Source organism: Halichoerus grypus, chromosome 14, assembly GCF_964656455.1.
Source record: "Halichoerus grypus chromosome 14, mHalGry1.hap1.1, whole genome shotgun sequence".
Lineage (NCBI taxonomy): Eukaryota > Metazoa > Chordata > Mammalia > Carnivora > Phocidae > Halichoerus > Halichoerus grypus.
This window is the reverse complement of record NC_135725.1, coordinates 43,488,926-43,513,206: the sequence shown is the minus strand read 5'-3', so window position 1 is coordinate 43,513,206 and position 24,281 is coordinate 43,488,926. Positions and strand designations below refer to the sequence as shown.

At 38.9% G+C, this 24,281-nt stretch overlaps 1 protein-coding gene across 7 annotated transcripts in view; it reads right to left on the bottom strand.

Moving 5' to 3' along the window:
* The window catches only part of LOC144379985 (uncharacterized), a 200,573-nt gene that overhangs the window by 108,595 nt on the left and 67,697 nt on the right, over positions 1 to 24,281 (bottom strand). The window contains exon 6 of one of the 7 annotated variants that reach the window (XR_013443612.1): positions 15,961 to 16,914. The exons of the other annotated variants lie outside the window; for them this stretch is intronic. The gene's annotated coding sequence lies outside the window, so the exon portion shown is untranslated. Of the gene's footprint in view, positions 1 to 15,960; positions 16,915 to 24,281 lie in introns of those variants that run through there. 7 annotated transcript variants of the gene reach the window in all.

Genomic DNA, 24,281 nt, shown 5'->3' with positions numbered 1-24,281 from the left:
AAAATCATCCCATTTACAATTGCATCAAAAAGAATAAAATACCTAGGAATAAATTCAATCCAGGTGAAAGATCTTTACACTGGAAACTATAAGATACTGATGAAAGAAAGTGAAGAAGACACATATAAATGGAAAGATTCTTTGCTCATGGATTGGAGGAATTTATTTTATTAAAATGTCCATACTACCCAAAATGATAGGCAAATTCAATGCAATCCCTATCAAAATTCCAATGGTATTTTTCTCAGAAATAGAACAAACCATCCTAAAATTTGTATGGAGCCACAAAAGATGCAAAATAGCAAAAGCAATCTTGAGAAAAAAGAACAAAGTTCAAGTACCACATTTCCTGATTTTAAACTATATTATAAAGGCATAGTAATCAAAATAGTATGGTATTGGCATAAAAACAGACACATAGATCAATAGAACAGAATAGAGAGCCCAGAAATAAACCCATGCATAATGGTCAATTAATTTATGACAGAGGGGCCAAGAATATACAATGGAGAAAAAAAGTCTCTTCAATAAATGGTATTGGGAAAACTGAACACACATATGCAAAAGAATGAAACTGGACCCTTATCTTATGCCATATACAAAAACCAACTCAAGGTGGATTAAACTTGAACATAAGACCTGAAACTATAAAATTCCTAGAAGAAAACATAGAGGGAAACATAGAAGAAAATAAGTTTTTTGACATTGATCTTAACAATAATGCTTTGGATTTGACACCAAAAGCAAAGGCACAAAAGCAAAAATGAACAAATGGGACTATATGAAAACTAAAGAGCTTCTGCACAGGAAAAGAAGCCATCAACAAAATGAAAAAACAAACTACAGAATGGGAGAAAATATTTCTGATGAGTTAATATTGAAAATGTATAAAGAAATTATACAACTCAATAGCAAAAAAAAAAAAAAATCCAATTAGAAATGGGCAGAGGAACTGAACAGATATTTTCTAAAGAAGATATAAGGTGGCCAGCAGGTACATGCAAAGGTCCTCAATATCACTAATCATCAGGGAAATGTGAATTAAAACCACAATGAAATATCACCTCACACCTGTTAGAATGGCTACTATTAAAAAGACAACAGATAAGTGTCAGCAAGGATATGGAGAAAAGGGAACCCTCATGTACTATTAGTGGGAATGTAATTTGGTATATTATGGGAAACAGTGTGGATGTTGTTCAAAAAATTAAAAATAAAACTACCATATGATCCAGCAATTCCATTTCTGGGTATGTATCTGAAGGAAATGGAATCACTATGTTGAAGAGACATTTGTACCCCCATATTCACTGCAGCATTATTTATAATAACCAGGACATGGAAACAACCTAAGTGTCCATCAATGGATAAATGGATAAATAAAATGTGATACATACACATACAATGGAATATTATTCAACCATTAAAAAAGAAGAAAATCTTGGCATTTGAGAACATACATGGACCTTGAGGGCATTATGCTAAGCAAAATAAGTCAGATTAATGAAAGACAAATACTGTGATGTCACATTTATGTGAAATCTAAAAAAAAACCCCAAATTCATAGAAACAGAGAACAGATTGGTGGTTGCCAGAGGTGGGGTTTGGAGGAATGGGTGAAGGTGGTCTAAGCTACAAACTTCCAGTTATAAGATAAATAATTTCTGGGGATGTAATATATAGCATGGTAACTATAGTTAACCATACTGTATTGTACATTTAAAACTTGCTAAGAGAATTGATCTTAAAAGTTCTTTTTTTAAAAGATTTTATTTATTTATTTGACAGAAAGAGAGAGAGAGAGAGAACACAAGCAGGGGGAGTGACAGGCAGAGGGAGAAGCAGACTCCCTGTTGAGCAGGGAGCTTGATGTGGGGCTTGATCCCAGGACCCTGGGATCATGACCTGAGCTGAAGGCAGACGCTTAATTGACTGAGCCACCCAGGCACCCTTTAAAAGTTCTTATCACAAGAAAAATATTTGTAACTGTATGAGATTTTGTATTTTTTATTAATTTTTAAGTTTTAATTCCAGTACAGTTAATATACAGTGCTATATTAGTTTCAGGTGTACTTTCTAGCTCTATGTCATTGCAAATGAGAAGCTTTCATTCTTTTTTGTGGCCGAGTAATATTCCATTTTGTACAAAATGGAATGTATGTATGTATACACACACACATACACATATATATTACATATATATAATACATATATATTACATATATATGTAATATATCTTACCTACATATATATATATATATATATATATGTAATATATCACATCTTTTTTATCCATTCATCAATCAATGGACACTTGGAGTATTTCCAGAATTTGGCTATTGTAAAATGCTGCTATAAACATCAAGGTACATGTATCTCTTTGAATTAGTATTTTTGTATTCCTTGGGTAAATACCTAGTAGTGTGATTGCTGGATCATAAGGTAATTCTATTTTTAACTTTTTGAGGAACCTCCATACTGTTTTCCACAGTGACTGCACCAATTTGCATTCCCACCAACAGCGCATGAAGGTTCCCCTTTCACCACATCCTCACCAGCACCTGTTGTTTCTTGTGTTGTTGATGTTAGCCATTCTGACAGGTGTGAGGTGATATCTCGTTGTAGTCTTGATTTGCCTGTTAATAAGTGATGGTGAGCATCTTTTCATGTTTCCGTTGGCCATCTGCATATTTGCTTTGGAAAAATGTCTACTTGTGTCTTCTGCCCATTTTTTAATTTGATTATTCTTTTTTTAAGTGTTGAGTCTTATAAGTTCTTTATATATTTTGGATACTAACCCTTTATCAGATAGGTAGGATATTTAGAAATATATTCTCCCATTCCATAGGCTGCCTTTTAGTTCTGTTGATTGTTTCCTTCCCTGTACAGAAGCTTTTTATAATGATGTTGTCCCAATAGTTTATTTTTGCTTTTGTTTCCCTTGCCTCAGGAGACCTACCTAAAAAAAAATTTGCTATAGCCAATGTCAGAGAAATTACTGCGTGTGCTTTCTTCAAGGACTTATGGTTTCAGGTCTCACATTTAGGTCTTTAACCCACTTTGAGTTAATTGTAGATATGGTAAAAGAAATTTGTCCAGTTTCATTCTTTTGCACGTTGTTGTCTAATTTCCCCAATACCATTTGTTGAAAAGATCATCTTTTTCCCATTGGATATGCTTTCCTGCTTTGTCGAAGATTAATTGGCCACATTATTATGGATTTATTTCTGGATTTTCTATTCTGTTCCATTGATCTATATGTCTATTTTTGTGCCAGTATCATACTCTTTTGATTACTACAGCTTTGTAATATAATTTGAAGTCTAGAATTGTGATACTGTGATGCCTCCAGCTTTACTTTTCTTTTTCAAGGTTGCTTTGGCTATTTGGGGTCTTTTGTGGTTCCATACAGATTTTAGGATCGTTTGTTCTAGCTCTGTGAAAAATGCTATTGGTATTTTGATAGGGATTGCATTAAATCTGTAGATTGCTTTGAGTAGTATAGACATTTTAACAATATTTCTTCTTCCAGTCCATGAGCATAGAATGTTTTTCCATTTCTTTGTGTTGTCTTGAATTTCTTTCATCAATGTTTTAGATTTTTCAGAGTACAGGTCTTTCAATGAGGTGATGTATTTTAACTAATCTTGTTGTGGTAATAATTTTGAAATATATACATGTATCACATCATTATGTTGTACATCTTAAACTAATACAATGCTATATGTCAAGTGTATCTCACTTGACAATGAAACTGGACCAAAACAAAACAAAAAAAAGATAATATGATAGTGCCAGAGATTCTATATCCATTTAAAGGATGCTCCAAAAAGAGTGAAATAAGAAAATGGGAGGGAAGAAATAATGTAAAACAATAGTAAACGATGATAAATAATAAATGATCATTTCCCTGAATTGAAGATGGAGAATCCTCACTGCCCAAACAGGCCTAGCTCCCACCTACACACTTGTTAGAAGACATTCCTAGACACAAACTGCTGGACTTTAATTTTTTTTTTTAATTTTTAAAGATTTATTTATTTATTTTAGAGAGAGAGTGGGGGGGGAGGGGCAGAGGGAGAGAGAATCCTGAAGTAGATCCCCCACTAAGCGGGGAACCTGATGCAGGGCTCGATCCCAGGACCCAGAGATCATGACCTGAGCTGAAATCAAGAGTTTGCTTTTTAACCAACTGAGCAACCTAGGTGCCCCTAAACTGCTGGACTTTCTAAACTCCAAGCATAAAGAGAAAACCAGGAGAGTCTCCTATCTAAAATTTTAAACTATGCTTTCAGAAATGTAGTTTAAAAAAATCCTCTATGATTTTAACGCTTCTTATAAGTTAAAAACTGAGGGAATTTTTAGGAACTGAGATACTTCATTGTGAAGCAATACTTATGTGAAGTTTAGCACGTTGATAGTGGATTGAAAAATAGAGAAGCCATAGCTGAAGAATGGAACAAACAAACAGGGAAGGGAAGTGAAGACATAGCCTAATCTGCCTCTCTAGTATAATTTGAGGACTGCTCATAAGATCCTTTGGGCGTCCTCTAGTAATATCTCTTCAGTGAGTGAAACTCACTAATCATAAATCATTTTGTGTTCAACATTGCCAATTCCCAATGTTTGCCTTTTGAAATATAAATACTGTACTGTATTCCTGGCAGGAGTAACTCATTAAAACCCTCACACCTTAAATGAGTGTCTTCAAACCCCACTTAACATCTCAATCACCACGGGCACCTTAAAAAGATACATAAATTCACAGGACCTCCAATAGACATGGAAGATGAGGCATCATAGTGAAGTAGAAAAACACTAGACCCAGAGAGCCTTGGTTAAAATTACCCATCTGCAATAATTGGGGTAACTCACCTAAGCTTCTTGAGCCTTAATTTGCTTTCCTACAAAAACAAAACAATGGTATCCACCTTACAGAAATTTGGAGGACTAAACGAGTCAAGAGATGTACAATGCCTGGCACTTACTAGTAGTTCAACTGATGATAGCTGCTTACTAATTTCATTTGGGGCCAAGCCTGAAGGGTTTAATAATATTTGTCTTCTAAATAACAGTATCCTAAATACTCAGCCAAGATTCCCAAAATACTGTCATCAGTCTTCTTGTTAACCACTCCTTAAATAACTGTTACTTCTTACTCTTCTAAAAGTTGTAGCTGCTTAAAGTGGTAAGTCTCTTTGTTCCAAGGTGTCATGGTTACAGAAAGATTCAACTCCAGGCTCATATTCCTGCTACTTTTGAAGTTTTTCCAGAGAAAGAAAACCACACCCAAGCAAGAGTGCTCTAATATAGTCACACCCTGGGAATAAACCAGCTAAATCTGGGGTAAGGCACAGTGGAAAGAATAAATTTAAAAAAAAATTTGAGAGCACAAAGCAACAAAATACTTCATGTATCTTTATTTGGCTATATTCCCCCAACCTCATCTTCCAAATCTGGCCATTGAGAACTTTTTATTCTTCTAGGCTAGTATTATGACCAAATTCAATGAGCCAAATTAAACATTTCCTAAGAATGATACTGAATAGGAGGTGTTAAAAATGAATTCAAGGAAGTCTTATATTTTCTACATTACCACTTGGCTCTTCAGATTTTCCATTTCTCTTCATAGGCATTTCATTTTGTTCTAAAATGCATATCTGATTTTTTTTTAGTGTCCAAATATTATTCTTTTAAATAGCTCTAGGGGCTCCTGGGTGGCTCAGTTGGTTAAGCATCTGCTTTCAGCTTAGGTCATGATCCTGGGGTCCTGGCTCCCTGCTCTGCAGGGAGTCTGCTTCTCCCTCTGCCCCTCCCCCTGCTCATGCTCTCTCGCTCTCTCAAATAAATAAATAAAATCTTAAAAAAAAAATAGCTCTAATCCATTAACAGAATTTCTTCTATTAATTCTCATGTTGTATGTGAATTGTTAGCAGGTTTTTAAGTGACTCTTCCCACTGTACATAGATTTGCCTGCATTGTTTACGGGCAATGACTTCGAATGGCAGCTTTTTTTCTTCTAAGAAGAATCTTTTAAAATCTTGTAAACATATACTTTATTAAATATGTAAAAATTGTGCTCTGTATCTTTTCCTTTCCACAAATGCAGCAGTGACTCAAAATTATATACTTAAAAAAACTATTCTGTAAATACTTTCCAGAAGTACAGCTTCTTATACAACATTAGTTGTATAACCAGAAGATATTCTGCTCAGAAGGGGAGATGTTTCAGTTTAGTGTAGAAGGACCATGTGGATCATCAGGTGGATAGTCTGGGGAAGAGAATTCCTGATGGAGGGAACAGTATTTGTAAAGAAACCATGAAACTACTAGTCATGTTTGGGGAATTGCCAGAAATAGAAAGTGTGTGTGCATGCATGCGAGCATGCATGCGTGTGGTAAGGTGGAAGGTGAGGTCTTTGCCACTGATGTGTAGTAGAGCCAGAAGAGGGAACTAAATGTAGAGGCTATACAAATAACATATAAAGATAGGTGGAAGAACAGGACCTGATAAAACACAGAGGGAAGAACAATAGTCAAAGTTGTCTGTGTGGGGTTTTTGTTTTGTTTTGTTTATCTCTATCAGTTCATTGTTATTGACATCTGGACATTACTATTTTGTGTTAATTTTTAGAATACCCCATAAAGTCTTGCTGATTGACATTTTTGTTTTTCTCTTAGTATTCTTGGTGCAGCCTTAACCTTTTTTGGTATGTATACTATGTTCAGCAACCTGAAGTAATTTGAAATCTGAAGATTTACTCCAAATGCCATCAATTTACATGAGTGACCAAGTCCTTGGCTTCAGTAATGCTTGGTTTTCCTTCTAGAGCTATGTCTACTCATTTTTCTCCAATTTTTTAAATTTAAATTTTATATTTTTATATTATTTTAATTTTTACTATGGTAAAATATACCCAACATAAATTTTACCATTTTTTTTTAAGATTTTTTCTTTATTTATTTGACAGAGAGATAGAGAGAGAGCACAAGTAGGCAGAGCAGCAGGCAGAGGGAGAGGGAGAAGCAGGCTCTCCACTGAGCAGGGAGCCTGACGTGGGGCTCGATCCCAGGACCCTGGGATCATGACCTGAGTGGAAGGCAGATGATTAACCAACTAAGCCACCCAGGCACCCCTAAATTTTACCATCTTAACTATCTTTAAGTATACAGTTCAGTAGTGTTAAGTGTATCATATTGTTATATAACCATCACTACCATCCATCTCTGCAATACTTTTCATCTTGCAAAACTGAAGCTCCATACGCATTAAACAACTCCTCATTCCTCCGTCTTCCCAGACTCTGGAAACTACTAATCTCCTTTGTGCCCCAATGAATTTGACTACTCTAAGTTCCTTATATAAGTGGAATCAGAAAGTATTTGTCTTTTTGTGACTGGCTTATTTCACTGAGCATAACATGCTTAAGGGTCACTCATATTGTAACATGTGTCAGAATCTCCTTCTTTTTACAGGCTAAATAATATTCCATTGTATGTTATACCATATTTTGTTTATCCATTTAATAACTGATAGAGACTTGGGTTGTTTCCACCTTTGGGCTATTGCAAATAATGCTGCTAATAAACACTGGCAAATATTCTTTGAGTCCTTGCTTTCAATTGTTTTGAATATATACCGAGAAGTTGAATTATTAGATCAGATGGTAATTCTATTTTTACTTTTTTGAGGAACTGCTACTGTAGAATTCTAACATACTGCTGTTGGAAATGTAAAATTGTGCAACCAGTTTGGAAAAGAATTTGGCAGTTTCCCCAAAGGCAGTGTCCCCATAGGACATAGCCATTCTGCTCACCAAAGAGATAGGAAAGCATGGGTCCCTATGAATTTCATAACAGTCAAAATATAGGAAAAACCCAATATACATCAACATCTGGATGGATAAACAAATGGATACACAAACTGTGATATATTTATAGAATGGCAAACTACTCAGCATTATAAAGGAATAAAATATCAATACATGCTACATGGATAAATTACTTGATAATTATCCTGAAAGAAACCAGATTTTTTTTAAAGATTTTTATTTATTTATTATTTGACAGAGAGAGAGAGAGAGACAGTGAGAGAAGGAACACAAGCAGGGGGAGTGGGAGAGGGAGAAGCAGGCTTCCCGCCGAGCAGGGAGCCCGATGCAGGGCTCGATCCCAGGACCCTGGGATCATGACCTGAGCCGAAGGCAGACGCTTAACGACTGAGCCACCCAGGTGCCCCAAGAAACCAGATTTTTAAAAGAGTACATATGACTCTGCTTATATAAAAATTCAGTAAATCCAAGTGAACATATAGTAATAGAAGCTTATCTATATGTGGTGAAAGAGGCATAGAAAAGAGTCAGGAGGGATTGTAATGATGCATGTAGAAATTTTTAGGGGCAATAGATATGGTTATTACCTTTATATAGAGATGGTATCATGGGTGTCTACATATGTCAATGATAACAAATTGTATACTTTAAGTATGTGCAGTTTACTATATGTCAATTATCTCAATAAAGCTGCTTAACATTTTGTAGTTACACTAAATAATAGTATAAAATAAGCAATAAAATGTAATATAAATGTACATGGAGTTAAAATATTTTGCTAAGTAGTGTAAATATGAATGTCATTTAAGGTCTTCCTATTTTTTTTTTTTTTTTTTTTGAGAGAGAGCACACACATGCGCACCCTTGAGTGGGCATGGGCAGAGGGAAAGGGAGAGAGAATCTTAAGCAGGTTCCAACTCAATGCGGAGTCCAGCATGGGGCTCAATCTCATGATAAGGTCTTTCTACTTACGAAAAATCATATTATCATCTCCTTTTATTGGAGTTGGAATGAATATTGGGACTGTGGAGCAGGATATGTAAGTGACTATTTCCTCAGAAGGAGGGCTGAGATAAATAATCTGCCCAAGGTCAATAGCTAATCAGTAGACATGCATTTGAATTCAGGCCTAACCATACTGGTTAGCACTCATTTGCCCCTCTAGATTCACCTTCCATCTTCTCTACCCTGCCCTAAGCCTTGGGAAGCTAACCTATAAGGGCTCCTTCATTGGTCTAGGTTTACCACTGGCTTCCCAATGGGTTTGGCCAGTGGGAACACCAGCAGGAGATGAGAAGGAGGGAGGAGAGTGAGGACAATGTATTCATTCTCACCACTTCTTCCATCCTCCCTGGGTGACTTCCTTGGAATCACCCAATAGCTCACTGTGCCTGTCCACTGAAGCTTTGCATCTCCTGTCACCTGAGAGCCTCTTCACACAATTATTTCCTTTCAGATTCCAGCAGCTACCCCTTCCCCTTACCTGTTCAGGAAAGAGGTGCTCACCCAGTTGCTAAAAGCCCTGAGATTCTGCACTACTTCTTGTGGTTTCCCTATAATCTGCAAACACCTTTGTGGGCAGTCCCTGTATTAAACTTTCCTCACATTACCCAAATCGAGTATGCCACCTGTTTCCGTCAGGACCCTGACCTGTATGATAATAACAAAGTTTGATGGGGAGGCATCACTTCTGCCCAGCAAGGGCAAGATCAGTTTTGTGCCAGAATGTCTATATAGAAAGGAGTAGAAAGCTGGTCAAGAGATATAGTGGCTTAGGGGAGCTATCTTTCTTTTTTGTTTTTGATTTTAAGTAAACTCTATCCCCAACATGGGGCTTGAACTCACAACCCCAAGATCAATAGTGGCGGGCGCCTGGGTGGCTCAGTCAGTTGAGTGACTGCCTTCAGCTCGGGTCATGATCCTGGAGTCCCGGGATTGAGTCCCACATCAGGATCCCTGCTCGGCGGAGAGTCTGCTTCTCCCTCTGACCCTCCCACCTCTCATGCTCTCTCTCTTTCTCAAATAAACAAATAAAATCTTAAAGAAAAAAAAGATCAAGAGTGTCATGCTCTATCAACCGAGCCAGCCAGGTGCCCCATGGGAGTTTTTTGTTTGTTTCTTGTTTTGTAAGGGAACTATTTTGAAGCTGCATTTGCAGAGGAAACAGTATTTTTCCTTGGATTATGTGCTGATTTGATGGATGCTTGTGGGGCTTAGCACAACTACTAGCTAAGATTCTCTGGTGGCAAACTAGCCCATCAGTTTACACCCCTTGGTTCCATCTGATTCTCAGTAGTGACAGGCAAGGCCTTAATGTTTAAGATCAGCATTATAGCACTATCGTACCATTTACGAAGAAAATATACACTTACTTCTCATGACTAGTTTACCATTGAACCCAGGACAACTCACCTTTGCCTACTTAGGTCTCCTGAAACCAATGTACCTCAAGGAAGTTAGGACATGTTACATAATGATCGGTGACGAATGGTCTATAAAGTCCCCCTGGTCTCTTGAGAGGTGCTAGCTCAATCAAACATTTTATTCACGAACCATTTGGTTCTGCCAGAGGTCACCATGAAGTGAATTTCCCCCTTTAATTCCACATTCCTTCCCCTCACGGACTGTGCCCCAAAGGCACAGGAAATACTCGAGGGTTTCTGGTGCAATATCGTTTTCATCAGTGCATGCAAGAAAGGCTCTCACACAATTCGAAAAAGCCAGGGGACATCCCTACTTAATGCTGAGAACATCATCACAAAGGACTTGCTGGTGCCAAAAAGTACACACTGGTGGAATGCTTTCCTTCTCCCTCTGCCCACCTCACATGATTCTGCAAGTAGAAATGTTGCGTTCCTCCTCCTACTACATCGGGGTTCACACATACAGCAGAGGAAATGCAGAAAAAGAGCAAGCCAGGAGTTTTTATAACACACGCGTCGCCTTCCTATCCTTTCTCACCTCCCACCCTCAGGGAACTCGGTCAGAGGGAGCATGCATCCGGAAATGCAGCTTACTCTTGTCCGCAAGATTTTCACCCCGAGGGAAATGGTGGTCACCAACAATGAAGTGGCACCCGTCGATTCGAAGTTCTGTCTACGTTTCCGACTGTTTAGCATGTGTCTCACCACAAAGCCAAGCCAAAGTCGCCGCGAGGTAGTCTGAGCTCCGGGAGAGGAGAGAAGATCAAATTCCTTTTGTTCCCAACTGGCTAGCTGCTCTAAACAGCAACATCCTAGAGTGGCACGCCGAGGCACAGTCACAAGGCACAACTGTGCTGCTCAGCGCGTGCCAGGGACGGAAAGGAAGCTTGGGCGCACACACGCGTGTGACACAGACACACGCACACACACCACACAGCTCGACTGTGTCATAGCAGCTACCGGAGTGGTTGGCTCTAGAAGAAGGTGTTTGGTTCACGTTGTCTTTTATTCATCAGTGTTGCTTCTCATATTTTCCTTGTAGAAAGTGCATTCTGTGTATGTGTGCATGTGTGTATGTGTGCGTGTGCATGCGTGTGCGTGTGTGTGTGTGTGTTGTGCATGCACCCCACTCAAATCCACCAGTGTCCATGACTATAATAATCTGCTCTGCAATATTTGTCTACGTCTCTCTTTTAGTTTTTGTAGAAATTACTCCATTGTTTCATTAGCTGGAAAATCTGGATCTGATCTTTGGAAGAAGAATTTGGAGCTTAACGACTGTGCCTTTTAATGAAAAGATTAACAATGTTTCAGAGCTGAATAGCCCTGTATTTGTTTAAAATGGGCCTCTGCCTCTTACTCTTCTGAGGAGTAACATACAATCCTGAGTCTTGTCCCAGATTTATATACCATTCCAATCCCCTTGCCCATGTTCTAAATAAAGACTGTGTGACTATATGTTTGAAATAGAAATAACTCCAGTGTGCTATGGCTTTGTTTATAAAAACGAGTTGCTAGACGTTTTCTTGGATCTTTGCGAGAAATGACATCCTATACTGATGCCCTTTCTGTAATCACAACACTAACCACTTCCAGCCCCCGGGATTGTGTTGCAGTATTCTGATGATGTTTAGTTTTACACTTATTAAAGAACCACGTCCCGCTTGATTCTCCTTTTTCCCGCATCGCTGGTGGAGCACATACCATCCTAGTCTATATACAGGATTACACACACTTCCACTGATTTCGCTGGCTGAACGTCGGTCATGCTGTTTGGCCAGGAATCCTCAGGCAGTCCTCTTCCTAATTTGGTCCTACTGTCAGCCTGTCCCTGGCAACACTGTGACACCGCACTCGCTTCTCCGGTTGCTCGCTGGGGGAGGGGACACAGGGGACCCAGTCTTGTTGCTGAGGAAATGAGGCACAGTCACTGACCCTGCTGTTGCACACGGGCCAGGAAAGGCCAAGCAAACAGTGACACAGCATGCCCAACACTGCTGAGACATCTGACGCATATTTCCAGTCTGGGACTCCTGCCCTGTGAGACCCCAACTTACAACGGTGGCTTTCTCCCCCATTCCTCTCCCACCCTCAAATATGCCAGTTATCAATGTGAGCACTTCAGAAGGAAGACATTTGAAATCATGAGATTTGAAAAATTGGAAGTTACCTCAGAGGTCATCTAGTCTATTGAATTTCAAAACGTTCGGAAGAGACCCAGGATCTCTCCAACGCACCTAGGGTTACTGTGCAACCCCCCCCCCCCCACACACACACCCAGGGAAGGAGAGAAAGGAGTGGAGCTCCAGGACTCTAGGTCCCCCATCCCCTTCAAAAGCGGCACCCCTCCTTTGATCTGTTTTTCTTTTTATATTAAAGGTCCTTATAAGATTTCCTTTACAAAAAGGATTACATTCCTAAAAAAAAAAAAAAAGTGTGGGAACCACTGGGTTGGGGAAGGGACTGGTCCCCGAGATCCCAGTCAGCCGGATTAGGACCCGGGAGTCCCAGCTTGTCAGCACCAGAATTTTCCCACCACACCCGCCCCCCCACTCCTCTGGAGCAATTAGAATAATCAAATACCACATGAATCTGCCTCTAGAGTCTAAGAAGCCAGTCTTCCTCATGTGTTTTATAACAACTCTTATCTTGCCAAATAAAGAAGCCCCGTGGAGGGGTCGTCCTCACCATGTTGGGGAGCATCTGGTTACGGTGGCCTGTTTCCCACCTCTAGATATTTTGGCCCTGGATTACAAGAGAAGATTTATTTGAAGCTAAGCAAGTCTGAAGCTGGGCAGTATCAAAGGTCCGTGAGTGTGCTCTTAGATCCCCTCATCAAACCTCCCCCCAACACCAACCCTGGGTGACAGAGAACATCTCTTCTGGTTCCAACTTCCTCAAAGGCAGAGTCTGTCTGAGGGACACGGTTGCCACCACCACTCCTCCAGGGAGAGCCAGGCTAGCTGGAATCTGCTGTCTCCCTCTCTCTGCAACCCCCTTGCACCCCTGCTTTCTTCCTCCCAGCATGGGGTTACTTGGTTACCTTGAGTGGTGCAGCTTTCAGCTCCCCTTCCTACCACCACAGGAAAGAGAAAGCTTTCTCGGCTCCCTCATAAATATTCATGGAGTGCTGTGTTGCTTCCTCAAGTCCCTTCCCAGGTGAAAACAATACCTTTGGAAATGATTATGGCCATCATTTGCCTCAGAAGCAGTCAGGCTTCCCCCAGTTGGGGTCTAGCAGACCTTCGTTCAGCAAAAGCGTCGGCCTGGCTGTGAATTGGAAAGATCAGGATTCCTGCCAGGGGTGCAGGCAAAAGAGTCCTTCCCGACCCTGGGAGGGGATTAATTCTAGAGGCGAGCCCTGGAAACTCAAAATAATCCCACCGACGCTCACCTGTTACCCTCTTCCTGAGGAAACCAGGAAGAACGGTGCGCCGGAAGAGAACACAGAACTTTGTTCCTTACTCTACTCTCTGCTTCAAACCTGAGGGAAGGAAAATAAAATAGAAACGGGATGGGAATCGGCCTCCAGAGTGAATCCTGAATTCCAGGCTGGCGGGCAGAAAGTCAAAGCCTCCACATGTGGAGCGCCAGGGGAGCATCGTGGTCCCTGCCAAGTAGTAGAGAAAAGGCTGGGTGCTGATGTGGGGCAGAGGACAGGGTGAGCTGAAAGGTGTAGCAGTCAGATAGCCCCAGAGAAAATGTCCTGCAGCCACCGTCTTTCAGGAAACTTTAAGAGACATTTTGAGATAATCATCCTTTTTTGGGGGAGGGGAGGGCGTGTACACTCTGCCTGAATTATTTGGGTGACTGAGTCAAAAGTGAGGTTTTGCCTTTGAAATCTATGACACTTGGTTCCTGATTAAAACTGTCTCCTTTCATGTTTGAATGGTGCAGGGGACAGTGCAAGTTGGACCCAGACCCTCGCTTTGCCCTTCCATCTCTCACTTTGGAATTCTTCTCTTGCTCTTCCCCTTCTGCCATAAATAACCTTCTTACCTTAATGCCCTGTGTTAGAACTGCCAAACTGGAGTTTAAGAGGTTTAGTGCTCCCCTTACTTTCCATTTGGGGATCTTAAGATGATTCTTCAGATGAAAAATTATTTTCTTTGTGCTTTCATTTGGACAAAGATAGAGTTCAAGGCTCTGTTAATGGCCCAACAAAGTGGTCGGGCGATGACTGGTTTCCTGGCATCCCGGTGCGGGCGATTCAGAGACTTGCCCTTAATTCTTCCACAATCAAGGGGCCGGGTCAGGCGATAGGGCTGTCGGGCTGTCGTTTTCAGTGTCTGTCTTGCCACTCACGGCTTCCAGACATCCATTCCTTTGTTACCTGTCCTGCCACCATGAGTCATCAAAGAATCACGCTTTTAGAGAAAAGCGTACTTCCTAAAGACATTAAATTGATTATAGCACTTTGGTCTGGTCATTTGTATCAGAGCTTTATGTGAAGTTTCCATTCAAACTGCTCTTTAGCCTGTCACGCTGTCAAGGGGTGAGTATGGGTAAAGACATGTGTTTGCATTTGTGGTCAGCTCCTGACATTTGTATTTATTTGTACATATGTATTTTGTTGGTTCAAATAAATGTTTCAGCAGATGTAGAGTACAGGAGGGAGACTCTGAGAACAAGCTGGGACAATTCAAAAGCAAGTGAAATATTTCTCAGTAAGATTTGGAATTCTGACTTCTGGTTAATTGTAAAGATGATCTGGAGGAAGAAGTAACACCTCAGGGAGCTAAGGTCTGTATTTATCTTTTAATGTTATTGTTATATTATACAGTTTACTGCATAAATAATTGAAATGATAGCAATAACAATTTAGGGACCATTCAGCTGTTGTGTGCACTGTATTTCATTGATACTCACTTTTCTGAACTGCGCAGAACCACAGTGATTCTGTACTTAATGAACACGCAGTGGTAAATTAAAAATGAAAGTTTTTTCAAATGGATGAAATTTGTTTTTAATTCATCCCACTTAAAAACACTCCGTCACCTGTTCACTAAAAATAAACTTTTTTGGGATTGTCTTTCTAGTATTTGTTTTAAAACTGCAAATTTAATATGGCATTACTAGGAAGAAAAAATAAACCGTGAAAACTGAAATGATATTAATTGAACCTGAATGGATAGAGATTGTTGTGTTTATCTGACTGCATGGCTATATATTTAAGGTATACTTCCAAAATGTCAAAGCCAAGAATGTGACATAATAATTTTCACAGGTACAAGGGAAATAGTGGTCAATGCAGGATTAATATTTTCATATTCTATGAGGAGAACTTTCCATTTTTGCAGGTTTTTTTACTCGATTTAGTACAAAAGATCATTACACTGAACTGATTTCCTTGAGGTAATGCTCATTCATTTTTGTATTTCCAGTGTCTACAACATAGTAGGTGCTCAAGGAACATTTATTGGATAGTATCAGTGAATACCACTTTGTCCTTAAATATTCCTTTCTCTCCATCTCTGAGGGAAAAATGGAAGAGGAGAAAGGGATTTAAAATAGATAAAATGTACTAAAGCCCTACTTTATACCAGGCACTTGATTATCTGTGATACCACTAAATATTCCCCTAAACCTATGAGATCGATATTTCTATTTCAATTTTGCAGAAGGTGAAACTGATGTTCAGCAACGGGAAACCATTATACAAGGACACACATATAATAAATGATAAAGCTGGAATTTGAACCCAGTTCTGGTTCCAAAACATGTAGATTGTTTTAATTTTACCACATATTGGCCCATAAATCCAACAATTATTTTTGAACACATAGGATGTGTTCAACAGTGCCTGCACTGTTCTAGACACCAGAAACAAGAGTAAATTTTAAAAGACAGTTTCTGCCCTTGCACAGCTTACATTCTAGAGACAACGGATAAACAAATCCACGGTGCAACATTGGTTCCCCATGTATTTGAAAATAAAGTGATTTGGGTACATCACTAAAATGGAATTAGTCTGTTTTCTAAAATTCAGAAAACAGGAAGTGTAAAAGTAGTGGGTAGAGCAGAGTAAACACAGGGACAAACTGTAGATGATTTTAGAGAGGGAGAGCGAGTCAGATTGGGCGGGGTCTGGATAAGCCATTTTAAACACTTTGTTTCTCCTTAAAGTAAGATGGGAAGCAGAAGAGTGATGTGCCTTAGCTCACATTTAAAGATTTTTAAAAAGGAGCAAGGGAACAAGAAAGAAGACCAAGTTGGAGGCCCTTCCCTTGTAATAATCCAGGCAAGAGGTGGTGGTGCAGGGACCGGGGTGGTAGCAGGGGAGGTAGAGGGATGGTTGGATTCTAGACAAAATTTGTGGCGGGACTGATTAGATGAGAGGTGCTTTTAGAGTTGCTGTAGTTAGTCCCAGTCCTGCTGAATCAGAATCGTGTTATTTTTGTAGTTTCCTCATCTGTAGAATGGGAGTGATTTTTGAGAACCCATCCTGATAAATGTCCTTGGCATCGTGCATGGTACACAGAAAGCATTCGATACACATTATTCCCAGCAATGAGCAAAGCTGATTGGATGGGGAGCAATGGCAGCTCTCTAAGAACACAACTTGGAGCAGGTCACAAAGGCAGTCCACGTTCAGGACTGGCTCAGAGACGGTGGGCTGAGAGGGCCAGCGAAGCTGGTGACGACCACCCCCGCACCTGCTGTGGGGATGCAAGAATGAAGGGAGAAAAGGGACAGTGTGTGAAAGACATGATTCTAAGGAAGGCAAAACATTCTCCAAAGAATGAGCGCAGGATCTAAAGTATGTGTAGACACAGCTTACATATCCAAAAATTGCTGGGGAAACTTCAACATACCTAATTAATTCTGGGAGGGAGACATTTTCAAACGGTGAAGTTTTAGATGACTAATTTATGGGATGCAGGAAATGAAAGACCATAGAAAAAATTAGAGGGATAATAGATCCCCCTATAAATTTAACTGTGGTTATGGAACACTTTTTACAGATGATTGACCCCCCCCATCCTCACAATTAGGGGAGTTTTTATTAAAGCTCTAGGATTGTTTTGAAGTATCTGCTTTCTTAGTCATTCTGTGTGAATTCTTATTCAATAATAAGATATTCTTCAACAAGGATTGAAAACTCCTGTAGATAGAATTAGTTCTGACTTTCATTTTGATTCTGTTTTTAACTAATTTTTAAATTAGTGTATTTAAATTAGGTATTAATTATTTAAATTACGTAGATTTTTAAAATTATACAATTAATATATGCTCACACTAAACGATTAAAAAATTATACAAAGAAATGATAGTAAAAGGTAAATGTCTTTTCTATCCTGTAATCCCCCATGTTTCTCGCCCCAGAGGTACCACTGTCCCTAGTTTGTTATGTATCATACCAGAATATCCTACATACATACAAGCATACATATACATGTCTATAATCTAAATGTTTTTATCCAAGCAGGAGGAAACAATTTGGCAGTCAACTCTATTCACTTGACAACATACAGGAGGGTATAATAGCATAACTGGAATTGAAAAAAAGGCCTCTTTAATAAGAGGCCAAAATATAATAGTTAATAGTGAGAAAATGATTTTATTGTGACTTGATCTTTAAAAAACACTAAAATTTATGAAAATATATTTCTCATTTTTGACAAAATTTAGATTATAATTGCAACATTGTGGTATTTCTTAGAAGGAGAAAAAAAATCAAGTGTCACTGGGAGTGAGGGGTGGATCCTTCCTCCCTCCAAATTGTATGCTATCTCAATATAGTATTTTTCCACTCACATTTAATTTTCACAGCATTATCTTAAGGACAGTCATTTGTGCAAAATTATTTCTGGGCTTTATCAGTTTTCCCAAGGATCTCAGTTACAAATCCTTTGACATTCAAATTATTTTCTTTTGAAGCCCCTATCTGGTCATCATTGTTATTGTTTTGTCTTTAATTGTTGATGAGTCTGATTATCAGATTGACATTCGGCACTGGCATGATTTGAGCTGTCATCATCTGAAGGCAGAGATAGCAAGGTAGGATATTTGAGTGGCCAGTTAGTGAATATTTTCATGTTACCATGGCTTTTACTTTACTTCACAATCTTGTTACTACAAGGATATGCAGGTAATGACTAAAGATAATTCCTTCTAGTATTGGACATACAAAGCTAACAATCTTTTTAATGGGGTACATACATTTCCTATTTTCCACTGTAGGAATGTGCCTTCAGTCATTTAACCAATGCATTATTAATGGACAGGAAAGGTGTTAAGGTTTTTGAAAGTACAAACAATGATGAAATGAACATTCATACACGTACATATATTTATTTGTACATAAGAAAAATTTTTAGAAGTGGAGTTGCCAACTCAAAGGGTCCTAGTACATTCCACATTTTGATAGACTCTACCAAACCACCCTTTAAATGGCTTCACCAATTTATCCTCCCACTAACAATGTATAAAATGGCCTACTGATCACACCTTTGCTAACACTGAGTATTATCACAACTTTCTAATTTTTGTCAATCTGATGTTGAAGAAAAAAAACTTTTTATTTTCGTTTCTTTCATTGTAGATGTTAAACTTGCCTTTTATTCTTTTGTCTCTTGCCATTTGTATTTCTTTTTCTACAAACTTCCCATTCATGTTCTTTATCTGCTTTTATAAATGAGTCATTCATCTTTTTCATATTCATTTATGAGATCTTTTTCCATCTTAAAAAAAAAATAGCCCTTTGCTATATGGGATGCATATTTTTTTCTCTGTCATTTGTCTTGGACTTTGTTTTGAATGTTGTTGTCATATAAACATTAAATTTTCATGTAGTCCATTTTAGCAGCCTTTCATTTATGGCTTCCATATTCTGTGTCATGTTTAGTAAAGCCTTGCCCATTTAATTTAAAACAATTAAAATTGTTTTTAATTCCATTGTGCTTTCTTCTCAAACTTTTATATTTCATTTTTAAGGACATTAAATACGCTTGGAATAAGAGATCTTTAAAAAATAACTTTTTATCCCATTTGCAGTTTTGGTCATCGCTCTCTCCCTGTCTTACAAATAAGTGTAATAATAGGAATAAACACCATCCATTCCCTCTCTTCTGCTAACATGGAGAACATATGTGCCCACTAAACTTGTCTGATTACAAATTATGACTGAAGGAATGAGGGAAGGGTTTTTGTGTATACAAGTCACCAGATGTTTTATAATGATTCTGTTAATATGAGCCTCAGGATTAGACTAGAACCAGTGTTACAGGTCAAGACTGAAGCTCATTGACCAAGCTACGCAAGAAAGTTTATGCAGTGCCTGCTGGCACAATACATAAATATCCAGATTTATTACTCTCTGTCTCCAGCACCGAATTTGCCCACAGATTTATGAAAGGGAAAACATGAAATTGAGATTTGTAAATATTTGAAGTTTACTTCTGAGATCTGAAAAGGCAGTAAGAAGACTAGTAATAAATTCAAAATAGAGGTTGGGGAATGCAGTAAGTTTGCAATTATAGGAATATAACTTAAGGAAGGAATCACAAACAATAAAATTTAATAATTTCACCCTTGGTTCATAAAACACTGCGCTCCAACTGACATAAATTATTAGCCTGAGGTAAAAAGGAGGTAAGTGAATATGGATCGTCACAAAGGAAATCGTTGGTAGATTTGGCAACTGGAGTTAGATTCTCTAATTCTTCTGATAGGATGATTCTCCTTGCAAGTCAGCAAAGGCCAAAAGCCTTTAAGACGTTTTACCCATATGCATGAGGTTCATTGTCTTTTGCCCTATGTATAACTAATGACATCTTGGAAGTCCCTAAAAAAAAGGCATTTCAGCAGTTTGATTAGTTTTCCATATTTTATTAATCCAGAGTCTAGCTCCTTCAGCAATCAAGTTCTGTAGCTTGTAGAATCATGAGCCTGTGTCAATTTGCAGAGCTGATGTCAGGCTTTATTTAAGACAAGCCATTAAACCAGTGATGGGAATCTGTGCCAATTTCCACATACCTTGGTTTCCTTATCTTTAAAATGGGGTTATTGATAACTTCCTGTGGCAGACTCCACCGTGTGCCTACTAAATGCTAAACCCCACTACTGTCTTCTTTATTAACATGCCAGGGCCACTCCTAGCTAGTACTGAGCCTTCCTATGATTTATGAAAATGCAACCCAACAGGCCAATGACCTGGAAAGCGGTACCCCTTCCTCTGGACTGATACACCTGGGTCACACAGCTTGATGCGTGGGCTGTACTGAGCATGAGCTGTGTTCCAGGCTCTGCTGGGTACCTTTGTCCACGGAGGCCCTGAATGGAACCCAGGTTTTTGCTGAGTTCCTGGCAGAGACTTCTTGATCTCGAGGAAAGGAGACCCAGTGTCTAGCCTACAGATAAGCATGATTAACCAATGAGATGAAAATGAAAGTCTGCTGGGGAACTTCTTTGATAAGGGAAACGCCCAGGAGGAGATACATTCTGTCCTGGTTTTAAGTGAGAATGCAATCATGTGATGGCCTAATGCTCTAGTGGTCATTATATAGTTGTGAATGGAAGGCCAAGAGGTTTGATCTAAAGCCCTAACACCAATGAGTTACCAAAACAATGCTGGAATTCTACTTCTGAGCTTTAATATAAGACAAATCCCATTTGTTTAAGCCATGTTAGTTGGGTTTTGTGCTTCTCGAAGCTGAAAGCTTTCCTAATTGATAAAGAACCACCAGGGCTGTTGTAAGGATTAAATGAGATGATATAATTAACCCTGTTCATCAGGAACACAGAAAGGACTCAGTGATTGATGACTCATGACAGTGGTAATCACGATGGTAATATCTGTGGTCAGATTAAGGATAATAGAAAGAGTTTGGGACTGAGCTAAAACCACCTCAGTTTGAGTTTCTCTTATCTTGGGCAAATTACCTACCCTAGGGCTCAATTTACATTTACATCTGTAAAAAAAGAGTTAATAATAATACTTGTCTCACAAGGTAGGGTATATGAAAAGCATTTTATAAAGTATGAAGTATGATACAGAGGTTACTTGTTATTGTTGTAGTATTTTGGCCCTCAGTTCCAAAGACAGGATAAAAATTGCCCTCAGATTAGATATAAAAGCAATAATAGATGACTGAGTCTGATTTTAGTCAAGGGTATTGAGTAACAAGAATTAAAAATAACTTTCAATCTGTTCTAGCCATAAGCAGATCTCATTTTCATACCTGGGAACCTAAAAAAAGGCAATAAAATCACCTTATCTAGAGTGGGAAGGATGAGTTATTCCCCACCCCCCACCCCCAGTTTCAGTGCACTATTAAAGGAACCTTGACAGTGAAAAAGAATGAGAATTTTAAAACTGGAAGGTGACACAGCAGAGAATAGATTACAGAAATGAAGGTCAGGTGTTTTCGGGGGAATAAGGTGATTCATGGGGTGCTCAGCCGAGAAGTGGGTCTCAGAAAGGATCCAGAAACAGCAGTAAATTACAGTTATTTCCTTTTTGGTGTTCTTTGGCTCTAGCTTTGGTGGGCACTTCCAATGGAGACAAGTAGTTCTATGTCCCAAAGACGCAAAATGGGAGCTTGCTTAGGCCCATCAGTAATGGTGCTGTCTCTGCTCCACAGTTGTCCTTAAACATAAACATACACAATCTGCAAAGTGCAATTAGGATATGTAATAATTAAAGTTGGTATCTAGTGTTTCACCTCTTAAACCTCTATGCTAAGGCATTAGTAAAACTTTTAGCCAAAAATGATTAAGAAAATATCTCCATCCCTGGTTTGGTATGAGTTTTTGTTTTGTGATCCTAATTCCAAGTAATTCAGTAATTCTGTGTCTCAAAATGCTCCAGACCCCACATGGATTTGGTTATTTCCTTGTAACACAGTGGAGTCATGAATTATTGAGAAGTTTCTGACTAACTAACATTACTAAAAGTTCCTACTTTAAAAAAATAAACTTCATCAATTGAAAATACTAGTTTTATTTCTGTTCTGACTTGCAAGGTTGGGGATTTATGTAAATTGAGGAGGTGGGCTTTTCCTGTAATGTCTGTTCTGCAGAAACAAGCTCTGTAATGGCCTGAAAATCCAACTAATCTCAGTTGGGTGGGGTTTTTTTGATGATCCCTGCTTTTCGTAGGAAAGAAACAACCTCTGGGTGAGTACTAATAGCAGATAATCTTTATCCATTAGTCAAAAAACAATTATTCTATGGTTAATTTCTGAGCTACATTTCTCCCACTATGGGTTTGCTTTTTAATTATTTCATGCCCATTTCAATGTAGGCTACAAAAGCAGACACTCAAGTGTTGTTCCTGGCACTATTAATGAGCTAAACATTTAATTCTGAAGGGACTGTCCCTTTGCTCATCAAGCTATGTTAATATTAGTTTATTAGTTAGTGTACGTGCTGAGCTGCTGAGCTGAAGATATCCCCGTTTACAATGACTGAAATAAGAGAGATGTTTGTCCCTCTCTCACGTAACAGCCAGAGGTAAATGGGCAGCCCTGTGCTGGTAGGTGGCTCTGACATACTCAACTTGTGACTTTCGAGTATGGGTCCAGAGTGATTGCCATAGTCCTTCCCACCTCACTGGCAGAGGGAAGACCTGCCCATTTTAAAGACAAGATTTGGAAGTGGTTCCCATCATTCTTCCAGACATCCCATTGGCCAGACCATAGTTTCACCGAGCTAGAAGGGAGGTGAGTAAATGTGGAGCTGAAAACTCACCCACGTGACCAGCTAAGATTCTGTTATTATGGGAGAGGGAAAGAATGGATGTTGAGGAATAACAGAAGCCTACTACATGGGGTATACTAAAATGAAGCTTCTGAAACTTTAGTTTCAACCTGGGGACCTTGCTGAAATACAGATGCTGATTCAATAGGTCTGGGGTGGAGCCTGAGACACTACGTTATCTAACCAGCTTCTGATGCTTGATGTCAGTGCTGCTGGTCTGTGGACCACAGTGAGCAGCAAGGAACTAGAAGCCTCTCTTGATTGCAAGAAACAGGATTTCTTTAGAATCACTTACTGTCAGGGAGATGGTGAAGAATCAAGGCAACTCTAGTTATGACAACCCTCTTTTGACGTGGAATATTTATCTTTGTGGGAATGTGCCATTTTTCTCTCATACCAAACTGAATCATTCTCTACGTATTCTCTATCCCCAAATCTGACAGAAACATTAGTTGCTTCAGTTAGACTGGGGACCTTCCCCAACCAAATGCCATGATTTCATGGGTCACCTGGCAGTCTGTAAATGGGATAAACTTTGGTTTAATCAGTAGCCACATTAACATGAATAGCCTGATTTGGCTTCCCTGAGCAAAGAGCGGTAGGCAATACAGCTTAAATTACAGGGGAAGCCAGACAGAAAACCATATATAGTGTCTTTGTTTGGATGTTAGGGCAAAAACTGAGAAATATCAAGGCAATACAGACTTATACTTTGATATGATGGCATGTAATTATTATAGTTGGTAAATTCACTGTTTTTTACTTACAGAAATAATAGATGCATGTTTTTTATACTGAAAAGCGCAAGAAAAAACCCCCATAATTTCAATTTTAGTTAATTCACATTTTTCCAAATTAACTTTAAAATTAGGCAAGATAAGGAGTACCAAATTATAGAAAGAACAAAAGAGGAATATTTTAAATAGAAAAGATACACTGTTCATACTTTATACAACCAACTTACATGCTTTGCTCTCCAATATCAATGTGTTCTTCTTAATGCCACATTGGGATGACTTTTATACTTAACTACAACCCACTTTAATTAGTAGATCTGATTCTTTTCTGATTCTCAGAGCATCCAGACTCTACCCACACTCATCTTGGCTTTTAGAGATCTCTCTCCACAGAAGGTCTTTTTGTTGTTGTTGTTCTGTCTTTCCTGTGCCCTCTAAGAAGTATACACCAGCAATGATTAGATGCAGCTGTTTTTAATTAACCCCTTCAGCTGTCCTCCAGATGAATGACTCAATATGCCTTGGCAAACTGATGGTTTCTAAGGAGTAATACATATTTACATCACACCAACATGTTTAATAAAGTT